Source organism: Coregonus clupeaformis, chromosome 18 (assembly GCF_020615455.1).
Source record: "Coregonus clupeaformis isolate EN_2021a chromosome 18, ASM2061545v1, whole genome shotgun sequence".
NCBI classification, from domain to species: Eukaryota; Metazoa; Chordata; class Actinopteri; order Salmoniformes; family Salmonidae; genus Coregonus; species Coregonus clupeaformis.
In genome coordinates, this window is record NC_059209.1 from 19,999,643 (window position 1) to 20,020,270 (window position 20,628).

Consider the following 20,628-nt stretch of genomic DNA (forward strand, 5'->3'; position numbering starts at 1 on the left):
ACAACTGCCAATTTATGCTTTGGCCACATACCAGTATTGGACACGTCAACATAATTATTTGGGTATGAGTTAACAGAAAAGTAACTTTTAAAAGTAAGATTTTCACTGGGTCTGAATATTTCTGTTTTATATCATTTATACATCTGCAAAAATTTATAAAAACTTGTTTTAGCTTTGTCATCATGGGGTATTGTGTGTAGATTAAGGATTTGTATTTTATTTGATCAATTTTAGAATTAGGCTTTCTGAATACACTGTACGCTGCTGCTACTGTTTATCTATCTGGTCGCCTAGTCAATTGGTCCTCTGTAGCTCAATTGGTAGAGCATGACGCTTGTAACGCCAGGGTAGTGGGTTCGATCCCCGGGACCACCCATATGTAAAAATGTATGCACACATGACTGTAAGTCAAAGCGTCTTGTAAATGGCATATTATTATTACTTATATGTATATATCTACCCAATTAGTTCATACCTCTGAACATCGATTCGGTACACCGTGTATATAGCCAAATTATCATTACTCATTGTGTATTTATTATTATGTGTTATTCTTTTTATATTATTTCTCTATTTTCTTTCTCTCTGCATTGTTGGGAAGGCCCCGTAAGTAAGCATTTCACTGTTAGTCTACACCTGTTGTTTCCGAAGAATGTGACAAATAACATTTTATTTGATGGGCTAGCAAAACAACAAACATGGTCAGATAAAACCACTCTAACCAGTCTCTCTTTCTCTATTCTCCCTCTCTCTCTCACCATCCCACTCTTCTTAAATCAGGAGAAGAAACAGATGTTTAGTTTACTAACCTATTAGTGTCTCATCATCAGGCTTGTCACACACACACACACACACACAACACACACACACACACACCACAAAGCAATGCATCACACCTTTTTCCCACGATTGCTTAATGTTTCCCTTGCACATAGTGATACGTCAGAGCTTGACAGACGTTCGATTTAAAGCAGGATTAACACGTCTCTCCTGGCAGCCAAATGTCAGCGATGATGACATGTCCTTGAACCAGGTTTGGCATGGATCCTTATCTTGTTGTGTAGATGAGAAATAATAATAATAATAATAATAGTCTCTGATTTACCGTGCATCCTGACAACCTCAAATACCATAGGGTTGTTCCACATCCACATTGTTTGAGTGTGTGTGCATTCTGCAGCGATACGCCATCCCATCTGGTTTGGGCTTAGTGGGATTATCATTTGTTTTTCAACAGGACAATGACCCAACACACCTCCAGGCTGTGTAAGAGCTATTTTACCAAGAAGGAGAGTGATGGAGTGCTGCATCAGATGACCTGGCCTCCACAATCCCCCGACCTCAACCAAATTGAGCTGGTTTGGGATGAGTTGGACCGCAGAGTGAAGGAAAAGCAGCCAACAAGTGCTCAGCATATGTGGGAACTCCTTCTAGACTGTTGGAAAAGCATTCCATCTGAAGCTGGTTGAGAGAATGCCAAGAATGTGCAAAGCTGTCATCAAGGCAAAGGGTGGCTTTTTTAAGAATCTCAAATATAAAATACACTTTGATTTGAACACTTTTTTGGTTACTACATGATCCCATATGTGTTATTTCATAGTTTTGATGTCTTCACAATTATTCTACAATGTAGAAAATAGTAAAAATAAAGAAAAACCATTGAATGAGGTGTTCTAAAACTTTTGACCTGTAGTGTATATTGCAATTATCTGGTTTAAAGCGGCAATCTGGGATTCAAACAACAAAGTGTACCAATCCAAGATTCCCCATTTAAGGCTTTAAGACAGGGATGAGGAAGATGAAGAGAGGCCATCCGTTTATATATTCACTCCGTCCCCATTCCCTCCTCCCATATGTGTTGTGTATCACTGGTCGACTTGATTTGCAGAGATTAGCAGTGTGACGCCGATGCTGTGTCCCCAAAAATGAACTGTCAGCCCAGCCAGGTTTAAGCAGACAGCACCATCCTCATCACTCCGGCCAACCAGTGAGGCCACACAACACTCCTACACACCCACATACACGTGCTCAGTACAGACACAAATAGACACACGCCTGCAATAACACACACACATGCGAAAAGAAGAAGAAACTGTATTATGAAGCCAAGACCCAAAAAACCTTTGGAGTACTTTAAATGAAATGGGCAGAAAGACAAATTCAACTCCATCTTTCATTGAATCAAATGGCTTATTCATTACAAAACCATTTGATGTTGCCATTTATTTGAATGATTACTTCATTGGCGAAGTGGCCAATTTAGGCAGGAAATGCCAACAACGAACAGTGAGCCATCGTACTCATGCATAAAAAAACAAATAATGAAAGAAAAGCATTGTAAGTTTGAATTTTGTAAAGTTAGTGTGGGAGAGGTGGAAAATGACAAACCTCCTGGCATTGACAACTTAGATGGAAAGCTACTGAGGATGGTAGCTGACTCTATAGCCACTCCTATCTGTCAAATCTTTAATCTGAGCCTAGAGGAAAGTCTTTGTCCTCGGGCCTAGAGGGAAGCCAAAGTCATTCCGCTACCCAAGAGTGGTAAAGTGGCCTTTACTGGTTCTAACAGCAGACCAATCAGCTTGCTGCCAGCTCTTAGCAAACTGTTGGGAAAATGGTGTTTGACCAAATACAATGCTATTTCTCTGTAAACAAATTAACAACTGACTTTCATCATGCTTATAGAGCAAGGCACTCAACATGTACTGATGATTTATTGAAGAAAATTGATAAGAAGATTGCGGGAACTGTACTGTTAGATTTCAGTGCAGCCTTTGCAGTGCTTAATTTGTAAATCGGGAGGTCCCGGAACACATAGTGAGCGCAAGAGTGTCCAAAAAAAAGTCAAACAAAACGTAGCAGCGCAGCAGACAGAGTAAACAGCCAAGTAGCCTACTATCTATGGTGGTGAAACGGACACCACTCACCAAGGTGCTGATTCATTGAAAAATGTAGACGACACTGTAGAACACCCGCCCTATGCATATGCACACATACTCAGTTGTGGGGCTTACAAGACCTGAATTTGATATAATTTTTAAGACATCAATGTAGCAGTAGAACAAATATCACAATATCGGAATATAACTTCAAATAAAATAAATCAATGTAGGCTACAGCAGAACACACATATGAGAATATATATGCCTCCTGCCTATGTGATAATATGAAGCACATAGAGATTACCTTCACAGTACAGAACACGTTTGCAAGGGGAAAAATGTCCTACCTGAGTTTTCAAAACCTGCCACAATGACTTTCCCCATGTCAAGTCCATATAACTCCTGAGAGTCAATTTCTTGCAGGGCCTGTGGCTGTGACGTTTAGCCTCCTAAGGCTTTTCTGAAGATTCTGGCTGTAGCGTCTATTTTTTTTCATTTTGAGTGTTAATTACAGTGAGGGAAAAAAGTATTTGATCCCCTGCTGATTTTGTACGTTTGCCCACTGACAAAGACATGATCAGTCTATAATTTTAATGGTAGGTTTATTTGAACAGTGAGAGACAGAATAACAACAAAAAATTCCAGAAAAACGCATGTCAAAAATGTTATGAATTGATTTGCATTTTCATGAGGGAAAAAAGTATTTGACCCCTCTGCAAAACATGACTTAGTACTTGGTTGCAAAACCCTTGTTGGCAATCACAGAGGTCAAACGTTTCTTGTAGTTGGCCACCAGGTTTGCACACATCTCAGGAGGGATTTTGTTCCACTCCTCTTTGCAGATCTTCTCCAAGTCATTAAGGTTTCGAGGCTGACGTTTGGCAACTCGAACCTTCAGCTCCCTCCACAGATTTTCTATGGGATTAAGGTCTGGAGACTGGCTAGGCCACTCCAGGGCCTTAATGTGCTTCTTCTTGAGCCACTCCTTTGTTGCCTTGGCTGTGTGTTTTGGGTCATTGTCATGCTGGAATACCCATCCACGACCCATTTTCAATGCCCTGGCTGAGGGAAAGAGGTTCTCACCCAAGATTTGACGGTACATGGCCTCGTCCATCGTCCCTTTGATGCGGTGAAGTTGTCCTGTCCCCTTAGCAGAAAAACACCCCCAAAGCATAATGTTTCCACCTCCATGTTTGACAGTGGGGATGGTGTTCTTGGGATCATAGGCAGCATTCCTCCTCCTCCAAACACGGCGAGTTGAGTTGATGCCAAAGAGCTCGATTTTGGTCTCATCTGACCACAACACTTTCACCCAGTTCTCCTCTGAATCATTCAGATGTTCATTGGCAAACTTCAGACGGCCCTGTATATGTGCTTTCTTGAGCAGGGGGACCTTGCGGGCGCTGCAGGATTTCAGTCCTTCATGGCGTAGTGTGTTACCAATTGTTTTCTTGGTGACTATGGTCCCAGCTGCCTTGAGATCATTGACAAGATCCTCCCGTGTAGTTCTGGGCTGATTCCTCACCGTTCACATGATCATTGCAACTCCACGAGGTGAGATCTTGCATGGAGCCCCAGGCCGAGGGAGATTGACAGTTATTTTGTGTTTCTTCCATTTGCGAATAATCGCACCAACTGTTGTCACCTTCTCACCAAGCTGCTTGGCGATGGTCTTGTAGCCCATTCCAGCCTTGTGTAGGTCTACAATCTTGTCCCTGACATCCTTGGAGAGCTCTTTGGTCTTGGCCATGGTGGAGAGTTTGGAATCTGATTGATTGATTGTTTCTGTGGACAGGTGTCTTTTATACAGGTAACAAACTGAGATTAGGAGCACTCCCTTTAAGAATGTGCTCCTAATCTCTATTCGTTACCTGTATAAAAGACACCTGGGAGCCAGAAATCTTTCTGATTGAGAGGGGGTCAAATACTTATTTCCCTCATTAAAATGCAAATCAATTTATAACATTGTTGACATGCATTTTTCTGGATTTTTTGTCGTTATTCTGTCTCTCACTGTTCAAATAAATCTACCGTTAAAATTATAGACTGATCATTTCTTTGTCAGTGGGCAAACGTACAAAACCAGCAGAGGATCAAATACTTTTTTCCCTCACTGTACAACCTGGGTGTCCTCTTTAGCCCTGTCTACAAGGCTTGCTGCCACCTTGGTGTGGGCATCTTTGTTGTTATTCTTTTTACGTCTGAGGCAGAGGATGTTAACTTACTGTACATTCCACCCACTCTTTTAATACTTTAATTCCTCCAGTAATTTCTAGACCCAAGCTCCCTGCCTTTTTGCATGTTGTACAGCCCAACTTTGAATTCTGCATGACAAGCCAGGTGTTACACATTTGCTTGTTCTTGAACTGCAAATTGCACCTGCTCTGAGCACTTCGTCAGTAGATGCACTGCCCCCCCCTCCCTCTCCCCAAGCTCCCCGTCTCCCTCTCCCGCTGAGTCTGACTTGCTAGTAGGCCTACTAGCTAGTGGAGGTGCCGGTGGTGACGCTGAACTGGCGTGATTACGTAGGGACCTCTTCACTAGCTGACCACCACTACCAAGACCTGTGTCAAGATCAGTTACTTACCCCAGCGGCCCTCCCTATAACCTCTATGTACAAATAAGAGAGCAGGTCTGGAATCAGTGTGGCAGGATAGGATGATTACACAGAAGGATCACCGTGCTTTTACATGATGGCCTTTCTGGGGGGTGGGAGAATTAACGAGGAGGCAACTTGATTTTAATGCTGATCACTTTTATTAGAATGTCTACAGTGCGAATATTGAAACAGTTATTAAATCATGCTGCAAGAGGTACCGGATCTGGGCAAATAGGTGCCGGAACAAACAAAGTCAAATCTGAGAGGTGCCGAATCCTGTTCCGGCAGGATCCAGCTCAAATTAAGCACTGTGCCGTTGATATTATTGACCATAACCTGTTGTTGAGAGAACTTGTGTTATAGCTTTTCAACCTCTGCCATATCGTGGATTCAGAGCTATCTAATAGAACTCAGAGGGTTTTCTTTAATGGAAGCTTCTCTAATGTCAAACATCTAAAGTGTGGTGTACCGCAGGGCAGTTCTCTAGGCCCTCTACTCTTTTCTATTTTTACCAATGACCTGTCACTGGCATTAAACAAAGCATGTGTGTCCATGTATGGTGATGACACAACCATATACACATCAGCAACCACAGCTAATGAAGTCACTGAAACCCTTAAAGAGTTGCAGTCTGTTTTGGAATGAGTGGCCAGTAATAAACTGGTACTGAACATCTCTAAAACTAAGAGCATTGTATTTGGTACAAATCATTCCCTAAGTTCTAGTCCTCAGCTGAATCTGGTAATGAATGGTGTGGCTGTTGAACAAGTTGAGGAGAATAAATTACTTGGTGTTACCTTAGATTGTAAACAGTCATGGTCAAAACATACAGATTCAATAGCTGTAAAGATGGGGAGAGTTCTGTACGTAATAAAGAGATGCAATGCTTTTTTGACACCACACTCCACAAAGCAAGTCCTGCAGGCTCTAGTTTGATCTTATCTTGTTTATTGTCCAGTCATATGGCCAAGTGCTGCAAAGAAAGACCTAGATAAGCTATAGCTGGCCATTGTAATCAGAGGGCTAATATTAATACTATGCATGCCAGTCTCTCTTGGCTAAGAGTTGAGGAAAAACTGACTGCGTCACTTCTTGTTTTTACAAGAAACAATGTGTTGGAAATTCCAAATTGTTTGCATAGGCAATTTACACACAGCACTGACACAAATTCAAGGAAACTCCCTTCCATCTTACATAGTCCCTTGTAGCTCAGTTGGTAGAGCAAGGCACTTGCAACGCCAGGGTTGTGGGTTTGATTCCCACGGGGGGCCAGTATGAAAACAAATATATATGTATGCACTCACTAACTGTAAGTCGCTCTGGATAAGAGTGTTTGCTAAATGACTAAAATGTAAAAAATTCTATAGCACAAGTGAACAGTAAACCTGGTTAATAAAATAAATTAAAAAATTAAAAATAAATTAAAAAATAATAGCAATACCTCACGGCACAACGCCTCTCCCCCATGTGACCTACTTGTTGTGTGTATGTACTGACATGAATGTGCAACTGATAGATGCACACACACTGTATGTAAATTGTAAAGTATTTTGTCTGTAATGTATTTTTTTTTATATTTCGGACCCCAGTAAGACTAGCTGTTGCCATTGGTGTCGGCTAATAGGGATCCTAGTAAATCAAATCAAAATACTTGCGCTTGCCAGCACAGACATACACACTCTCTTTGACACATACTCTTGTAGCAACACACCCACAAAAATGTTTACACACACAGACATTTTATTCTGCATTCGAAATATGCCCATCAAGTGCAACCCTTCACAACTGAATAGCAATGTACACTATTATTATTCTGACCCCATACATAACTGTCTGGGTCTCACACTAGACCAAGCAGACCACGTAGCCTAGATGTTGCAATGATGCAACAGGTGGGCCTGGGTCAGAGCCATAGCGACAGTGGAGTGGGATGGCCAGGGTGAAAGACTGGGGCTAATGGAAAATAGATGGTAGAAACAACAAGACTACAGAAGGATGCAGTCACTGCACTGTACAGCATACTGTATGTCCTTTGCAATGGGAGAATGTTTATTGTAGTACTGAAAGTGCCTTCAAGGCATTCATTTCTAGCGGATTCATATCCAAATGACTATCTGGGAAATTGCAAGATGACTAGGGGTTGGAACCGGTTCAGGGAACAAAACAAACAATTTTCAAGGAACAGAATCAGAACTGGGATGGAAAGGGATCTTGGGACAAATCACTCGCTCAACCCTAAACCTCATCTGGATCTATTATTGAATAATATGGCTATTGAGCAAGTTGAAGAGACTAAACTGCTGGGTGTCACACTAGATAGCAAGCTATCACGGTCAAAATATATAGATTCAATGGTTACTAAAATGGGAAGAGGTCTGTCCATGATAAAGCGTTGCTCTACTTTCTTGAAATCTCAGTCAACCAGACAGGTCCAACAGGCCCTAGTTTTGTCGCACCTGGACTACTGTCCAGTTGTGTGGTCAGGTGTGGCAAAGAAGGACATAGGCAAATTGCAGTTGGTCTAAAAAAAAGAGTAGCACGTATTGCACTTATGTACACGGAGGGCGAATGTCAATGACATGCATGTCAATCAGCCTGGTCTCATAGACTAGACGTAACATTGTAAACGTAAATACGTCACACTCAAATTAGTGTGATATGTTAACGTTTGGTATGGTTACTTAAGGCAAAAACAAAAATAGGATGGTTGGGTCGGCGTAAAATGGGAACGTCTAGCAGCCCAAAGATTTAGAAATTTAATTTAATTACGTTTCACATTGGATTGATTAAATACAGAAAGGTAAGACGTGTTTTTAATTCTGGTGCCGCTCTGCACACTCAAGCATGTTACGCCAACTCTCGGAAGTTCAAAGACATTCAAAGTTCCTCCATAAAAGCCACTCCTCCAAAGATATAATTCTGTGGGCCTAGCTACTGTAATTGAGATAATGCATGTCATAACAAGATGCCCAGTGCTTTAAGCCAAGCCTCCTCCACCCTCTCTCGCTCTGTCTCCACCCACAAAATATCAGTCACATCTCACGCCTACATTTGTCTGTCCATCGTGCATGTAAACAACTATAGCTTGCCCGCTCCATAACAAGCTGCTCTATCCACACTGATTTCAGAAGTATTTGAATGTTGAGCTAAATGTTGTTGTTTTTAATCGATTGAAGAGGTTTAAAACTGAACAGAAGGAGACTATATAAACCATTACTTTTTTTGGGTTTAACAGTAGATACACAATTTCAATAATTTCCATATAGCTTCAAGCAGCCATGGTGGGGTTCCAGCTGTAGCCCCACAGTGCAACCATCAGGCCAAATTGGACACATCGCCCTAAAAGGAGCGACTTCTGTACTCTGAGTCTTTACCACACTTGCCAAATATCAGAACTCAAAAATCAAACAGATCATGCTGTATGCTTTTGATTTATTTTGGACACTTTTTTTATGATTTGACTACTTCAAACTTATTTTCCAGAACCGCTGACCCATCGGCAGCAACTTTGGTAGATAGCATCTATAGATGCACATCTTCAAACGCAATATTTTCCAAGACTCTAGCTCAAACAATATGGCAGCTATATGCAAAAGCGCCCCCATGTGGCCAATTCATCAGGGACCCCTCAAAATCAGAACACAACTCCGACTTTAGAATGCCATAGAAATAGCATACAAGGAGTTTTACTATGACTGCTGCAGCACATGGACGAATTAACCAAGTCTCGGGCCCTGGGAAATAACATTTTAAAGGCCCCCCTCTTCACATAGGAGAGAAAATGTAGCAGTTAATTTCCTGCAATTCTACACATTTTGCCATGGGACAGAGATAACATTTCACAGTTTTAAAGCTTGAATTAGAGTGCATTTATTTTCAAAACAACATTTCTAGGGAATACAAGAAGTATTGAGTTGAAAAATGTATCATTGATGGAGTACTGTGGATCCATGTGAGCCTCCCAGACCTTGTTGTGCATCTAAGGGTAGCATATATTGTAGATGAATAATATTACATTGTATTGTACTCTCTAAACTTGTTCCACAGACCCCTTTGCCAAATTAGTTTAATCTGTTGTTGCTAGCAATTAAAAAAAAAAAATGTTTGGGAACCACCAAGCTAGTAGATTTGTTCTAAAGCACAGCTAAGCTAGTGCAATAGCCTCCCTGTAACCACACGTTAAAATGATCAGATGTTAATTTTTTCTGCTTAAGTGACATAGTAAAATGCTTATATGTAAGCATATTTACATGTTCATGATGCTGGTTTAGGTGCTGGGCCAAATTAAATGCAACAATGTCCCCAGTTCTGAGCTCCCAATGTGAGACATGTGGACAATGTTTGTAATAAATAAATAATAATATATTTGATGAAGAAAAAAAATGAAAGTTTTTCTACTTTTTACAATATATGGCTAATTTGACTTCGCAGCTGGCCCATCTAGAGGAAATCGCTCCGCCTCCAGGACAAGATTCATCCCAATATACATCAACCTGCAAATTTTACGTGGCAAACCATAACACTCTCTCTCTCACAATTCAAACTGTTTAAAATATCTAATTTCAAATGAAAAAGGAACGATTTGATATCCCTTTATGCCTTTTTCACACCTATGGTGGGCAAAATTACATCACACACACCAGTGACTTTGGCCCCTGGGGAGTGGCTTCTAAAACCCATCAACTCAGGGGTTAATCTTCATCAGTAATTGTGTTACACATCGTAACCTCAGACAATGCAAACACGACGCCTACAACGTGACCCACCTGTTGCACAAACTGTACAGTATATAGCCAAACATTTGAAAGTCTTAATGTAATGGACATTACACAAAAAAGTGGTGCTGATCTACATGTGCACTGCAGCATAGCCTTCTTATCAGTGGCCTATGGTTAGAAGTGTAACACAGTAAGTTCTATTTCTGAATGACTGTGTTTGCAGCCAGTGATAATGGCACAAATTGGGATGCAACACAAATCCGAATCAAGCCATGTGTCTGTAGGGCAAGTAAAGCTCTTAGACCTTTGGAACTGGAGCTGGAGAACCCCGGGCCTTGGCAGGCAACCTCGTCTCGCTGATGGGATGGGGTTAGGGCCGCTTTCCATGCTGATAGGTAAGAACCACACTGCATTGTGGGTACATGTGTCTTCCATGTCTGGCCGAGACAGATAAGACAAGGGAGAGCTGGCGCAGGATCAGTGGGGGCAAACCTCTTCTACCCCCCACCCTCCATCCTTATGTCTTTTTACTTCTCCTTCCCCTACTAGGTCTTTTGACCTGTATTTCTCTATTTTGTTCGTTGTCTTCCGCTGCCCTTCTTCTGTACTGCCTCCCTCACCAATGTCTTTTTAATCTCATTCTGTAGTCTCTTGCGACAGACTGTTAATATAAATGTGAACGTCTGTCCGCCTCGTGCAGAGTCTGTGATGTGGGGTGAATTATTCTTGTGCAATGGTTTAGTGTCACTGATTCTTTTGACAAATCCTGATTTTGCAGAGGTGGCACTGGTTATGAAAACATTGGAATGGTAGGTGGCTGCGGGACGGGCTTTGGCAGAGACTTTAGAGGGGGTGGTAAGCCTACTGTTCTGCTACCTCTGTTCCGTACAAATGTGAAAATCTCAGCCCTGAAAGCCAAATTGAGTAGCTGGACAGTGCACGTGAGATTTGGTTCTGAGTTCCGAGATTGCTTGTTCTGGTACCACTTTTCCTCCAGTGTCATTTCTCTCTCTATTTTCCTCCCTCTGACTTGGATCTCTCTCTCCCTCCATCTCTCTCAAGAGCTTGGCTCCCAGGATGATAAGCTGAGAATGAATGGAAATGAGGAAGTGTCTCAGTTACAGGATTAGAGGGAAAGGCTGCCCATGTAGAGAGGGAGCAAGAGGGGGACCATGATCACACAAAATGTTCATTTTTGATTACACAAGTCAAAGCGGGAGACAACTACTGACATTAGCTCCATTGATTTATGAGGGCTATAGTCAACAAAGTTGTTATACACATCACATCAGTAACTTTCAAACATAACAGATCATCCTGCTTCATCTGTGTAGCTAGCTATAATAGCCACCTGCAACATTGACCATTTCCTTCCCAATATTTCTAGAATGTAACTATATTCAAGGACAAATCCAGTGGTACTGCCTCTAAGAGCGAACCTATTGAATTGCCTGCATTGCGCTGACTGGCTCACCGCTTAACAGAAGAATAAAAAATAGCACTGTCCTATTTTCTTCCTATTCGCGCTCCACAATAGCAGACGCAATGTAGGCATTGGGAGTTGACCCATGATACCCAATGGCAACCTGCGCATTCACTTGTGAAAAGTGTCTGAATGTAGTTGCAGAAGGGGAGAGAGGGTAGGAGAGAGAGTTGGGAGGGAGAGAAAGAGAGAAAGACAGTTGGTGGAGAAAGGGTGAGAGTGAGATCCCTGTAATTCTATCCGATGACTGTAATAGCAGTTATGGCCTAGAGAAATTCTGTCAATTGCTGCAATGCATGAACCCAGATTAAATATGACCATTACATGTAATAGTGTAACAGTACAGAGTACAGGCGCAGACATTACCATGTAGAATAGCCTCACGTGTCTCGCTGGTGCAGAGATGACTTGTCTCATGGCAATGCTAGCACATAATTAATCCTGGGACTGACTCCATCCCATGCTCCTACACTTATGCGCCGTGGTAATTTGTCTGGAAGTTTAATAGCTTTTTTTCCATCCCACACCCTTGCCCCCCTTCCTATCAATCTATTCAATTCCATGGGGAGAAGCTGGAACAAACATGCAAATATGTACGGAGGCGAGAAAGAGAGAGAGAAGAGAGATGGTTTGTGTATGGGTGCATGTGTGTGTCCCATATCGGAAAATATATATATATATTGGAATGTATATAATATATATATATATCAAATCAAATATATATGTTAATATATTGGATAAATGTATTCAGCAAATACACAAATGAAAAAAAAAGATGTGCATATATGTGACTCGTTTCAGGAAACTAGGCGTACGTCTGATGTCACTACTTCACAGGAGAGGCATTTGAACGTAAACTTTTTTTAAAAATCAAAATTATTCATCTTGTGTGGAATTGTTTAATTGACTGTCTCTGCATTATTCTCAGGGTATCTGTGAACTTGTGAGTCTGAAAATGGACAATGAAGAAAGTATTGTAAGTAGCCCATCAATTTGATGTTCAAATACGTCATTCTCAAATACGTACAGTGAGGGAAAAAAGTATTTGATCCCCTGCTGATTTTGTACATTTGCCCACTGACAAAGAAATGATCAGTCTATAATTTTAATGGTAGGTTTATTTTAACAGTGAGAGACAGAATAGCAACAAATAAATCCAGAAAAACGCATGTCAAAAATGTTATAAATTGAAAATATTCCATCACATGCATCCTGTTTGCAATAAGGCACTAAAGTGGTGGTCACCGATCTTTTCTGAGTCAAGATCACTTTCTTAGTCAAAATGCAAGCCAAGATCTACCTCCAGATTCATACTGTAGGCTACTACTTTTACCACTTCTAGTCTTGAAATATTTGGTTGTTTACTACACTACTCTCTCTGTTTAGCACATGGCCTCACATGTGAATCCTTAAAGAGATAGGTAGGGCTAAGGCTTAAGAGGGTGTGAATGATGCCGAATGGGTGTAGACAAAGAAGAGCTCTCCAGTAGTTGCACCAAAACATTGAAGGTTCATTTTCTCAAAAGTGGGGTTACAAGTTTATGCAGAATTACTTTCCTATTGTTCCTCAACTGCAGTGTATGAGTCTCTACTTTTATCCAATGTAAAAAACAACATTTCAAATTTTGGTACATAAGAGCGAATTGAGGCACATATTTATTGTAGCTGGGGACTTTAATAAAAGAAATCTGAGGAAAATCCTACCAAATTTCTATAAACACATCTCATGTGCTACATGTGTAACACGGACCCTGGATCATTGCTAGTCTCCCTTCTGGGATGGCCACAAGGCCTTCCCACGCCCTCCCGTCGGCAAATCAGATCACGCCTCCATTCTCCTCCTCCCCACCTATAGGCAGAAACTTAAACAGGAAGCACCGGTGGTAAGGAATGTTCAACGTTGGTCAGACCAATCAGAATCTATGCTTCAAGATTGATTTGAGCACATGGACTGGGAAATGTTCTGGGTCACATCTGAGAATAGTATCGACATATAACTGACTCTGTGACTGGGTTCATCAGGAAGTGCATAGAGGATGTTGTTCCCACTGTGACGATGAGAACCAAAAGATGTGGATAGATGGCATCATTCGCACAAAACTGAATGCATCGAACCACCACATTCTATCATGGCAAGGTGACTGGGAACATGGACTTGTACAAACAGTCCAGCTATGACCTCCGTAAGGCAATCAAAGAAGCAAAGTACAGTACAGGGACAAAGTGGAGTTGCAATTCAACAGCTCAGACACAAGACATATGTGGCAGAGACTTCAGACAATCACAGATTATTAAAGGAAAGCCAGCCGCGTCCTCAGAGCATGTGCAGACCAGCTGGCTGGAGTATCTATGGACATATTCAATCTCTCCATATCCCAGTCCGTTGTCCCAACTTGCTTCAAGATTTCCAGCATTGTTCCTGTACCCAATAAAGCAAAGGTGACTGAACTAAATGATTATCGCCCGTAGCACTCACTTCTGTCATCATTAAGTGCTTTGAGAGGCTAGTTAAGGACCATGTCACCTCCACCTTACCCGATGCCCACTACAATTCGCATATCGCCATTGCACTGCACAGCACACTATCCCACCTGGACAAGAGAAATACCTACATAAGAATGCTGTTCATCGACTATAGCTCAGCCTTCAACACCAAAGTGCCCTCCAAGCTCATCACTAAGCTCAGGGCCCTGGGTCTGAACCCATCCCTGTGCAACTGGGTCCTGGACTTCCTGACGGACCGACCCCAAGTGATGAAGGTAGACAACAACACCTCTACCACGCTGATCCTCAACACAGGGGCACCACAGGGGTGCGTCCTCACCCCCTCCTGTACTCCCTGTTCACCCATGACTACGTGGCCACACACATCTACAACTCAATCATCAAGTTTGCTGACAACACACCCGTGGTAGGCTTTATTACAAATTATGAGACAGTCTACAGGGAGGAGGTGAGGGCCCTTGCAGAGTTGTGCCAGGAAAATAACCTCTCCTTCAACGTCAACAAAACAAAAGGAGCTGATCATGGAATACAGGAGACGACAGAGAGAGCACGCCCCCATCCACATCGACGGGGCCGCAGCGGAGAGGTTAAAAAGCTTCACGTTTCTCAGCTTGTACATCACTGACAACATGAAATGGCCCCTTCACAAAGACAGCATGGTGAAGGCGCAACAGCTCCTCTTCAACCTCAGGAGGCTGAAGAAATTCTCCTTGGCCTCTAAGACCCTCACAAACCCCTACAGATGCACCATGAAGAGCCTCCTTTCGGGCTGTATCACCGCCGTGTACAGCAATTGCACCATCCCCAACCGCAGGGCTCTCCAGAGGGTCAGCCCAACCCATCACAAGGGGCACACTGCCTGCCCTCCAGGACATCTACAGCACCCGGTGTCACAGGATGGCCAAGAAGATCATCAAGGACCTCAGCCACCCGAGCCACGGCCTGTTCACCCCACTACCATCTAGAAGGCGGAGACAGTACAGGTGCATCAAAGCTGGGACCGAGAATCTGAGAAACAGCTTCTATCTCCAGGACATCTGACTGTTAATTAAACATTCAACACCCGGTACTTTACCCTGCACCTAAGAGACCGCTGCCCTATGTACATAGAGTCACTGAACACTGGTCACTTTAATAATGTTTACATAATGTTTAATCCACTCTATATGTACAGTGCATTCGGAAAGTATTCAGACCCCTTGACTTTTTCCACAGTTTGTTACATTACAGCCTTATTCTAAAGTTAATTCAATTTTTTTTCCTCATCAATCTGCACACAATACCCCATAAAGACAAAGCAAAAACTGTTTTTTCTTTTGTGTGCAAATATATTTAAAAAAAATACTACTTAAATATCACATTTACTTAAGTATTCAGACCCTTTATTGAGTACTTTGTTAAAGCACCTTTGGCAGCGATTACAGCCTCGAGTCTTCTTGGGTATGACGCTACAAGCTTGGCACACCTGTATTTTAGTTTTTCCCATTCTTCTCTGCAGATCCTTTCAAGCTCTGTCAAGTTGGATGGGGAGTGTCGCTGCATAGCTTTTTTCAGGTCTCTCCAGAGATGTCCAATCAGATTAAAGTCCGGGCTCTGGCTGGGCCACTCAAGGACATTCAGAGACTTTTCCTGAAGCCACGCCTGCGTTATCTTGGCTGTGTGCTTAGGGTCGTTCTCCTGTTGGAAGGTGGACCTTCGCTCCAGTCTGAGGTCCTGAGCGCTCTGGAGCAGGTTTTCATCAAGGATCTTTCTGTACTTTGCTCCGTTCATCTTTCCCTCGATCCTGACTACTCTCCCAGTCCCTGCCGCTGAAAAACATCTCCACAGCATGATGCTGCACCACCATGCTTCACCTTAGCGATGGTGCCAGGTTTCATACAGACTTGACACTTGGCATTCAAGGCATAAGAGTTCACTTTTGGTTTCATCAGACCAGAGAATCTTGCTTCTCATGGTCTGAGAGTCTTTATGTTTCTTTTGGCAAACTCCAAGGGGGCTGTCATGTGCCTTTTACTGAGGAGTGGCTTCCGCCTGGCCACTCTACCATAAAGGCCTGATTGGTGGAGTGCTGCAGAGATGGTTGTCCTTCTGGAAGGTTCTCCCATCTCCACAGAGGAACTCTGGAGCTCTGTCAGAGTGATTATCGATTGCTCAGTTTCACCGGCACTAGGAAGAGTCTTGGTGGTTCCAAACTTCTTTCATTTAAGAATGATGGAGGCCACTGTGTTCTTGGGGACCTTCAATGCTGCAGAAATGTTTTGGTATCCTTCCCCAGATCTGTGCCTCGACACAATCCTGTCTCAGAGCTCTACGAACAATTCCTTAGACCTAATGGCTTGGTTTTTGATCTTACATGCACTGTCAACTGTGGGACCTTAGACAGGTGTGTGCTTTTCCAAATCATGTCCAATCAATTTAATTTACCAGAGGTGGACTCCAATCAAGTTGTAGAAACATCAATGATGATCAATGGAAACAGGATGCAGCTGAGCTCAATTTCGAGTCTCATAGAAAAGGGTCGGAATACTTACTTAAATAAGATATCAGTTTTTTATTTTTTACACATTTGCTAAAATTTCAACAACCTTGTTTTTCGCTTTGTCATTGAGGGGTATTGTGTGTAGATTGATGAGGAAAAATCTAGGCTGTAACGTAACAACATTTGGAAAAAGTGAAGGGGTCTGAATACTTTCCAAATGCATTGTAGTAGCCTATGAATACATCCATCAAAATAAAATAAAAATATTTAATTGGTGGCCCGTTGTAGAAAAGCAATTGTACAATCGAGGTTGTGCAAAACTACTGTTTTAGCACGGCTATGCTGATCTATGGTGCTAGGCTCCACCTCGTACCTATGACCGCAGCACAGCCGTGCTAAAAAGGTCATTTAGCACGCCATCTCGTGTACAATTGATGTATTCCCTAACCCTAACCCTTAACCCTAACCCAAACCATAAACCTACAGTTGAAGTCGGAAGTTTACATACACTTAGGTTGGAGTCATTAAAACTCGTTCTCAACCACTCCACAAATTTATTGTTAACAAAATCTAGTTTTGGCAAGTCGGTTAGGACATCTACTTTGTGCATGACACAAGTAATTTTTTCCAACAATTGTTTACAGACAGATTAATTCACTTATAATTCACTGTATCACAATTCCAATGGGTCAGAAGTTTACATACACTAAGTTGACTGTGCCTTTAAACAGCTTGGAAAATGTCATGGCTTTAGAAACTTCTGATAGGCTAATTGACATCATTTGAGTCAATCGGAGGTGTACCTGTGGATGTATTTCAAAGCCTACCTTCAAACTCAGTGCCTCTTTGCTTGACATCATGGGAAATTCAAAAGAAATCAGCCAAGACCTCAGAAAAAAAATTGTAGACCTCCACAAGTCTGGTTCATCCTTGGGAGCAATTTCCAAATGCCTGAAGGTACCACGTTCATCTGTACAAACAATAGTACGCAAGTATAAACACCATGGGACCACGCAGCCGTCATACCGCTCAGGAAGGAGACGCATTCTGTCTCCTAGAGATGAACATACTTTGGTTCAAAAAGTGCATATCAATCCCAGAACAACAGCAAAGGACCTTGTGAAGATGTGGAGGAAACGGGTATAAAAGTATCTATATCCACAGTAAACGAGTCCTATATCGACATAACCTGAAAGGCCGCTCAGCAAGGAAGAAGCCACTGCTCCAAAACCGCCATAAAAAAGCCAGACTACGGTATGCAACTGCACATGGGGACAAAGATCGTACTTTTTGGAGAAATGTCCTCTGGTCTGATGAAACAAAAATAGAATTGTTTGGCCATAATGACCATCGTTATGTTTGGAGGAAAAAGGGGGTATCTTGCAAGAGGAAGAACACCATCACAACCGTGAAGCACGGGGGTGGCAGCATCATGCTGTGGGGGTGCTTTGCTGCAGGAGGGACTGGTGCACTTAGATGGCATCATGAGGAAGGAAAATTATGTGGATATATTGAAGCAACATCTCAAGAGATCAGTCAGATAGTTAAAGCTTGGTTGCAAATGGTTCTTCCAAATGGACAATGACCCCAAGCATACTTCCAAAGTTGTGGCAAACATTTTTAACGGCAACAAAGTCAAGGTATTGAAGTGGCTCTCACAAAGCCGTGACCTCAATCCTATAGAACATTTGTGGGCAGAACTGAAAAAGCGTGTGCGAGCAAGGAGGCCTACAAACCTGACTCAGTTACACCAGCTCTGTCAGGAGGATTGGGGCAAAATTCACCAAACTTATTGTGGGAAGCTTGTGGAAGGCTACCCGAAACATTTGACCCAAGTTAAACAATTTAAAAGGCAATGCTACCAAATACTAATTGAGTGTATGTAAACTTCTGACCCACTGGGAATGTGATGAAAGAAACATTCTCTCTACTATTATTCTGACATTTCACATTCTTAAAATAAAGTGGTGATCCTAACTACAACAGGGAATTTCTACTAGGATTAAATGTCAGGAATTGAGTTTAAATGTATTTGGCTAAGGTGTATGTAAACTTCCGACTTCAACTCTAACTCCTAACCCTAAACCTAACCATTAACCCCTTACCCTAACCCTAATTCTAACCCTAATCTTAAACCTAATCCCTAAATATAAAATAGCCTTTGTCCTCATGGGGACGTGGGTGATGTCCCAATGAGGGAGAATTTTCATTGTTTTACTATCCCCACAAGGATAGAAGAACCAACCCAAAACAAACACACACACACACACACACAACACCTACATTATCGTTGACAGAACTCCCAAATGGTTTGTCCTATTGGTTCGTCTGGAGAATGAAAGCACCATTTCCCAACACAGGAGAGGAGAACGAGTAAGAGAAAATAAACAATTTCTAAGCTCGCCGTTATACCCTGAGAGGGCCTCTCTGACACGGATATCAAGCCTATTTAACAGCAGCTATTAAGGAGGAAGAAGGCTTAACACTGCAGCACAGTTTCAAAGGCCAGCCGAGCTCTGCACTAAGAGAGTGTGTGTGTGTGTGTGTGGTTTTACTATCCATTTGGGGACCAGAAGTCCTCACAAGGATAGTAAAACATTGAAGATTCAGACCAGTGGGAACATTTCGCCAGTCCCATCAAAGAAAAACGCTATTTTAGGTTTAGGGGTTAGGTTTAGGGTTATGGTTACAATTAGGGTTAGGGTTACAATTTAAGGTTAGGAGTTAGGCTTAGGGAAAAAAATATTTTGAATATTTAGGAATCGTGGATAGTAAAACAAACGTGTGTGTGTGTGTACTCTTGTGTGCTGGGTGCGTGCGTGCGTATGAGCGTTAACAAAATATTGACTGGCTGTATTGGATATGCTGTTATGTCTCCAACGGGGACAGACACTTAACCATTAAGTCCATATTGAGGGAGAGGGTATACAACTGATCCACTTATATTACTGGGTCATTATCTCCCGGCTCCAGAGAGCTACGCTAAACATGAGTACACAAAAACAACAAAACAATACTCTCTACAGAACAGAGCAGATAACTGACTGCAGAGTTTGTGTGTGTGTGTGTGCTCTTGTGTGCTGGGAGCGTGTGTTGGCTTTGGGAAATATGGAATCAGCACAGTAATAAAGCTGCTCTACAGTGATTTAAGACGCCGCCACTCACTGCTAATGACCTAAGAGAAACCATCACCACTAAGACAATACGATTTGCTGGAGTGGTGATAAAGAGAGATAAAAAGCATTTTAGAGAGAGAGTCAGAGAAACAGAGAGACAGAGAGAGAGGAGGAGTAAAATGGAAAACCAAAAGCCAAACCAAAAAAAGGCCAGGTTATTCATTCCCCATAAAGACTTTCATTAAGAGAAAAACAATCTCTGAGCCGAAGCATTAGAGACCAAAACACTGTCTGAGTTGAGCAATGACCACTGAAAAAATATGTTTCTGTTGGATCACTATGCAAAGATACACACGAAAGAGGCGTACTGGCCACCGTAGAGTTAGAATTCTAGATATCATTAGATATCATTAGTACGTGTTTAAGTGTTCCCTCTGCCCCCTTGTCCTTGTGGGTGATTGTTCATTGTGATGATTAGTAGCTCGCTTGAGCTCAGTATTTTGTATTGGTGGAAAATGTTCCCCGTGTGCATGTTTGTTCCAGTGCGCCTGTTACGCTCTTTATACTGTGATTTACCCTCCTGCGCCTGACTCCTTCAAATCACGCATCACAGAATCACCCACCCGTAAATGGAGTCAGCAGGAGAGGAGCGCATGCCTGGAGTCGTGGTACGGGTCCAGGAGCATTCAACAATGCTAGCCAAATTGGGAGAAGCGATGGATTGGGTTCTCCAGGTCATCCAACGCCTGGAGAGGAGAGGACCTGGGCCCGTATCCTTAAAGATTCTGAGAATCCTCTCAGAGAGCTCCTAACTTAACCTAAAAATTCCTTGCCAGGAGTTTTAGC

The 20,628-nt window shown here is 42.3% G+C and overlaps 1 protein-coding gene across 5 annotated transcripts in view; it reads right to left on the reverse strand.

Moving 5' to 3' along the window:
* Nucleotides 1-20,628, reverse strand: part of trpm3 (transient receptor potential cation channel, subfamily M, member 3) — a 309,076-nt gene that overhangs the window by 257,294 nt on the left and 31,154 nt on the right. The gene's annotated exons all lie outside the window — the stretch shown is intronic.